This window comes from Falco punctatus (assembly GCF_963210335.1).
Source record: "Falco punctatus genome assembly, chromosome: 4".
In the NCBI taxonomy this organism is placed as follows: Eukaryota; Metazoa; Chordata; class Aves; order Falconiformes; family Falconidae; genus Falco; species Falco punctatus.
In genome coordinates this window covers 49,187,519-49,193,518 of record NC_137583.1, presented here as the reverse complement: position 1 = coordinate 49,193,518, position 6,000 = coordinate 49,187,519, and the positions used below count along the sequence as shown (strand labels likewise).

Sequence of the window (6,000 nt, the reverse complement as noted above, 5' to 3'; positions counted from 1 at the left end):
TGGCTTGCTGGGGTACCACAGCCCCCTGCATGTCCCACCCCCACCACCACCCCCATTGCACCTCATCCCCTGCATGTTTACACCCTCCTGCACCCCCCCACCCCCCCTGCATGCCCAGGGTACCACATCTCCTTGCACCCCCGCACCCCCTGCTTCCCATCTCCCTGCACCCCCCAACACCCCCTGCATCCCCAGGGTACCACACCCCTCCGCACCCCCTGCATCCCCAGAGTACCACATCCCCCCGGCACTACCTCCCCCACACCTTCCTGCATCCCCACGTTATCCCATCCCGCTGCCATCCCGCTGCTACCCACTCCCCCCCGCATCCCCCTGCTCCCACCTCCCCCGCATCCCCGCACGGCCCCCACACCCTCCTGCCTCCTCACAGCCGCTGCATCCCCCCGCTACCACACCTCCCGCATCCCTCCACCCCCCGCATCCACACTCCGCCCTCCCCCCTCCGAGTCCCGGGCCCCACCCCGCCCCCCCCCCCCCCCCTCCGCAGCCCAATCAGGGCGGGTTGGACGAATTCAAACCCCGGCCCCGCAAGCGCCGGTGGCGGTTCTGTTTCGCTCCCCCGGGCGGGGAAGGATGCACCGTTGATCGGCCGGGACCGGGGTCGGTCCGGATGGGCTCCGGGAGCCGCGGGGCGGCTGAGGCCCCCCCCCGCCGCCCGGAGTACAGGTGAGCCGGGGGCAACCGGGCTTGGGGCCGGGGGGCCTCGGGAAAGTTTAATCGCGGTATTACCGGGGCGGCGGCTGAGCCCCGGGGCTGCGCCGGGCGCCGCCCGCCAGAGGCTCCGCAGGGGCGGCGGGGGGGGCGCTCCCGGTGCCGGCTGCCCCCCCACCCCCCCTCGCCACGAGCTGCCTCGGCTAGGTCTCCCGGGGGCTTCGGCACCCACCCTGCGGGGAGGTGGGGTGTCTCGGGGTTGGGGGTGCTGCCGGGGGGCCTGTGACAGCTTGGGGTGGGGGGATAATAAAAAGATTTTGGAAGAAATATCGCTACTAGATGAAGCAATCGGGGTGGGCGTTCTGGGGAAGAAGTGGAAAACGGGGAATTTCTGCAGCTGCTGCAAAACTGCTGATTTTGGTGTTCTGTTGGCAGGAAGTGGTGGCTGTGAGACCCCCGGGCTGGGGGGCTGGGAGGGTGCCCACCCTCCGGTCGGGAGAGCCGCTTGGCTCGCAGAAACTTTCAAATGAAATCCAGCTGTTTTCTCCCTGCTGGAGCCGGGGGGCTGTGCGGAAGCGGAGGAGCATTGCCCAGCGCCCTGGGACGGAGGAGCCAGCCCAAGCAGCCCCCCGAGGGAGCGGGGGTAATTTATATCTTGGCCCCCTTGGGAAGAGTTGGAGCTGTGGGAGCTCCCCATGGGATGCCGGTAGCTTCAGTGAGCCCTGCCCATGGCGGAGGGAATTTGCCTCTCCTGAGCCTTGGGAAGACTGGGCTTGCTGGAGATGCTTTTTGGTGCAGAGCCTCACACTAAACATGAGGATGAAAGCCGTTAGGGGCGGCAGGTGCGGATTTGACAGTGGTTAGGGGCTCTGCTGTGCTTGACTCCCATCCTTACCTTCCTGCCATTCCCAGAGGTCTTCTGCTTCCTCCCAGCTATTATTATTTGCCATAAATCTGCCTGAAAGGAGGCAAAATCCCGAGGCTGGCAGGGCAGACCTGTTTGCAGTATGGGGGAAGCGTGACTCCGGTTCTGTCTACTTGACGAGTCTCCCTCTGCAAGTGCCTCGTCACCCCGGGCTCGGGCTGTGATGCTGTAACCAGCCACCCCAGGCCTCCCGCCTGTCCACTCCAGTGCCTGTCACCGTGGGGTGCACATCCAGCACTGAACAGACCCACTGCACCCAGTGGGAACTTGTTGTCCCAGTAACACCCAGTTTGCAGCTAAGCGGGCAAGGCCCCTGCAAGATAATAAAAAAAACCCACCACCAATCTGGTGGTGTTCTTCGCTTTTAATACCATTAGGATTTTTTAATATCATTAGGAGTGTGCCAGTCTTTGGGTTTGCAGCCAGGAGGTGGTGGGCATCCTCTAGGTTTGCTCTGGGGAGGATGTCCTGGCGGAGCCTTGGTAGGGCTGGTGCATGGGATGGGAGGTGGGGAGGGTTGTCCTGGCAGGTGGGCTGGGTGGGAACAGGTTCTGTCTTGTTGTACCTCTGGTCTTGTCTTCGGCAGCGCAGCCCCAGGCTGCTCCTTGCAGGCAGTAAAAGTGCAGATCTTTGGGTGAGGCTGTGCCTTGGGGAGCTGTGTGGGTCCTGTGCTCAGCGCTGCTCCTCATGCCTCTGCTTCCATCGGGGAGACACCTGGCATCACCTCTGCAAGCCGTAAGCACCTTGCAGGGGTGAAATGCCCAACCTGCAGGTCCCCTCGGGGAGGATTTGGTGCTGCTGCAGGGATGCACAGCCACGCTGCCTGCTTGCCAACCCGCTCCCCAGGCTGGGAGCGGCCGGTGGCTCTCACCAACATGCCGTCCACCTGTTGCAGGTGGCACCGGCTGGGCAACATAGGCAAGTCCTGCTTCTGCTGGAGAAATCTGCTCTGTTTCCCTTAGCAGTTGGCCAGCTCTGCTGCGCTGCCTGCAGCGTTGCTGGGGCAGCATTCCCAGCCCTCAGTGGGGATGGAGTGGGCTGCACACCAGTGACCAGCGCCTGCTCGGTGACCACAGTGCTGGAGGCTGTGGGTGGGCACTGGAAAGCCGGAGGGTTGCAGCAGCAGAGCTGGTTTATCGGCTCCGTGGTTTCTTCACAGAAGCTGACATGGGTGGCAGAAGGGGGTGGCATTCTCTGCCTTGTGGCTCTGAACTATCTCCCATCGCCAACTGTCAGTAAATCCTGAGCCGATGTGTTTTCTGAACAGCTGCTCCTGGGAAGAAAACACTGTTGGGCTGTCAGGCGCCTGGGAGCTGCTCTGATTTTACTGCAAATATTCTCTACAAAGTAAAATTGATGGATCTGAATCTAATATTCTGAAGGGGAGCTTAATGGCCATTAGGCTGTTTCTTTCCAGCTTGGAGTGCAGAGCTGCACCATTTAACTGAAGGATTAAAGGCATAAAGATAAATGGAGAGGGCTGCCAGATGGGTGGAGGGTGGCAGGGGGCTGGCAGCTCTGGGGCATGAGGCCAGGAGATGAAGCACAAGGACCTAGAGCAGAGCCGGGGGAGGCTGCTGGAGGCATGGCAGGAGCGAGGTCTGTGGCAGGAGCTGCTGCCTGCCGGGGCAGAGCTGCCGTGACCCGAGGAATGACCTCTAATGTGGGTCTGAAATGACCAAGCCCGCAGGGATCGTCATCCCTGAAGTCCTCGGTCCTGGCTCTGCCCTCAGCAGTGTTCTGCTTGTGGCTCTTGAGCCTGTGGACCCTTTTGGAGCCAGGAGCCAGTCCCTGACCTGCTGCCCAGCGTGGTCCTGAGGTCCTTTCGATTGCACTGTTGAGACAAGCAGAGCAACTCCTTGGGCAGGGCTCGGGCTCTGCATGTGCTGGGGAAATAAACTGCCTGTTCTGGCCTGTCAGCTGGCCCCTTCCAGGCTGTGCTGTGGCTCCTGGAGCTGCTGCATGGCACCTCTTCCCTGCGTAGCTGACTGCCATTTAACCGGCTCCGAGCCAAGAGCTTAGCCCAGCTTCAGGCACGTCTTTTGCCTGCTCCGAGTTGTCCCTGGTTGTTGACATCAGGCCAGTTCTTGGTGCTTCCCCAAATAAACCCCAAACGTGCCCCTGCCCCATGAATCTGCTGTTGTTCCTGTGGGTGTAACTGGGGCTCTCGCCTGCCCTTGGCTCCACAGCACTCTGCACTGTGTCCAGCAGCTCCAAGGTGTCCAGGGGAGGGGATGGTGTCCCCAGATCTCAGCTTGCCTCATTGCTGCCTGCTCAGCCCCATCTGCAATCGATGCTCTCCCACAGCATCACCAGCCAGTGGGTACTGGGGCAGTGGCTGAGGGGTAGAAGGACGATGCTGGCCATGGGAAGGTATTCCTGGCGGTTGTTCCTCTCCACAGCACAGCTCAGGGTTGGTGCTGTGGCTTGGTGGCTTTGGAGGAAGAGGGCAGTGGTCTGTGGTGGTGAGAGTCTGTCCTGCCTGCAGGAGGCTGGGAGATGCTGCCCACATGCTCCCTGTGCTAGGGTCTGCCATGGGTGCCTGCCCTTAAGTGCTGGTTTTGCAGGGAGAAGGGCACAAGCAACAGGACCTGGATCTCCCCACCTGGCCTCTGGCATGGAGATGCTGGAGATGCCAGCACTCCTGTCACGCTCATCCTGGGCGTGGGCTGTTGCTGATCTCATCTGCAGGCTCTGAGATTGTGGAGCAGCCTCCAGTCTGAGCGCTGCTTGGGGAGGAACAAGCTGGGTTTAGGCTGGAGTGGGGAGTTCCTGGGGGGGTTACAGGGTATGGTGGTCAGCAGCCCCTTCCGAGGACAAGTTCTTAACTCCTGACCTGGAGAGTGGCTGCTGGGGTAGCTTTAGCATAGCGCCTGGATCTCACCATGGCATCCTCCCCGCAGGCACTTCATGTGTCTTAGCTGACACCTGGCAGCGGTAGCCCTTGGCCAGCTGGACCAGGTACCCCACTTGTGGGTGCAGGGAGTGAAGCCACAGAAATGAGCACGTCTCTCTGGGGATCCATGAAGACACAGGGTTCAGTGCTGTAACAGATCTCGAGCAGCTTCTGTAGATCCCGTGGGACCCGATCACTTGATTATTATTTTTCTTATTATTAATATTTTTCTCTCCCAAGATCTGCAGTGACAGCAGCTTCGGTTTGTTAATTCAGACGAAGTGCCTCTATTTCATCTCCAAGTTTCTGGGTCCCCTGCAAACAGGCTATTTCTCCAAGAAAGGAGACCAGAGGTGTTTCTCAACCATAAGTTATGTTGCTCACAGTCTTCACCTCCATGCTGACTGCCTCCATCCCTGTTCATAGGGATGTGCAGCTGGACAGTGCTGCATCTTGTGGCACTGCCACCTGCCCTTATCGTGTGGCTCTCCTACCCCAGCAGCACAAGCAAACCAGAGCTGTCGCGGAGCCCGCGCAGTCACCTGGTAAGGTGGCTCTGAAAGCATGTCTAAGTGCCCATGCTCTGAGCATGTAAATTCTTCAATGCATTAAATAAAATAAAGAAATAAATCCAAGGTGATAATAAACCAGAAAGCGATAGGCCAAGAAAAGCAGCAATAAATGGATAAACAGCCTTCGGGGAAAAGCGGAGCCATTCGTTGCTCTCCAGTGCACCTCCAAGCAGAGGCACACCAGGCACGTGGGCAGACATACATACATACATATGTCTTCATAGGTATCTGTGGCAGCGTGTATGGGGTCGCGCGTTGTCCCTGCAGCGTATGCAGGAGTGGCTTTGCCATCCTTCGTCATCGTCCAAATTTTCAGCGGGTTGTCGAGGGTGGCCCAGCTCGGGGGGCTGTGGCTGCAGGCTCTGCTTGTGGGGTGGGAGATCTTGGTGCAGTGCCAGCTCTGGCAACGCTTGTGGCATTAAGGTGAAAAATCACTGTGAAGCCCACAGTGCTCTGCCTTGGAGGAGAGATTGTGCCGTCTCACTGCCTTTTTCCCTTTCCTGCAGCCTGGTTTGTACCTCACAGGTCTGGTTCCCGTTCATGCTCCTGCCTGCGTGTGCGATGGGGTGGGCACAGAGCCACCTGTGCTGCAGAGCCACCATCTCAGCACGCCTGGGGCCGGCAGTGCCGAGCAGCGCTCCGTGCTCCTGCGGACATCCATGGTCTGAGGCAGCTCTGCTCACCGAGCTGGTGGCCACCTGGGAGGGATGTGGAGCTTGTGTGGGTCAGCCAGGGCCAAAGGCTCTTGGTGTTTTCTACAAAGTGTGGGGGTGATGGAGCTGTTGGTGCTATTGCTTAAAGTACTATGAGGTGTGCTTGCTGAACTCGTGGTGCTTGGGGAGGGGGCCTGTAGACCCACCTCCTGGCAGGGACTGTAGGAAGATACTGAGGCAAGACGTGAGGGTCCTCACTTCGAGCTGAGATAAACCTGCCAG

At 59.6% G+C, this 6,000-nt stretch overlaps 1 protein-coding gene across 2 annotated transcripts in view; it reads left to right on the top strand.

The window, feature by feature from the left end:
• The first annotated feature begins 513 nt into the window (after window positions 1-513).
• The window catches only part of CTXN1 (cortexin 1), a 41,210-nt gene continuing 35,723 nt past the window's right edge, over window positions 514-6,000 (top strand). For both annotated transcript variants that reach the window (XM_080382338.1, XM_080382337.1), the window contains exon 1: window positions 514-687. The gene's annotated coding sequence lies outside the window, so the exon portion shown is untranslated. The remainder of the gene's footprint in view (window positions 688-6,000) is intronic.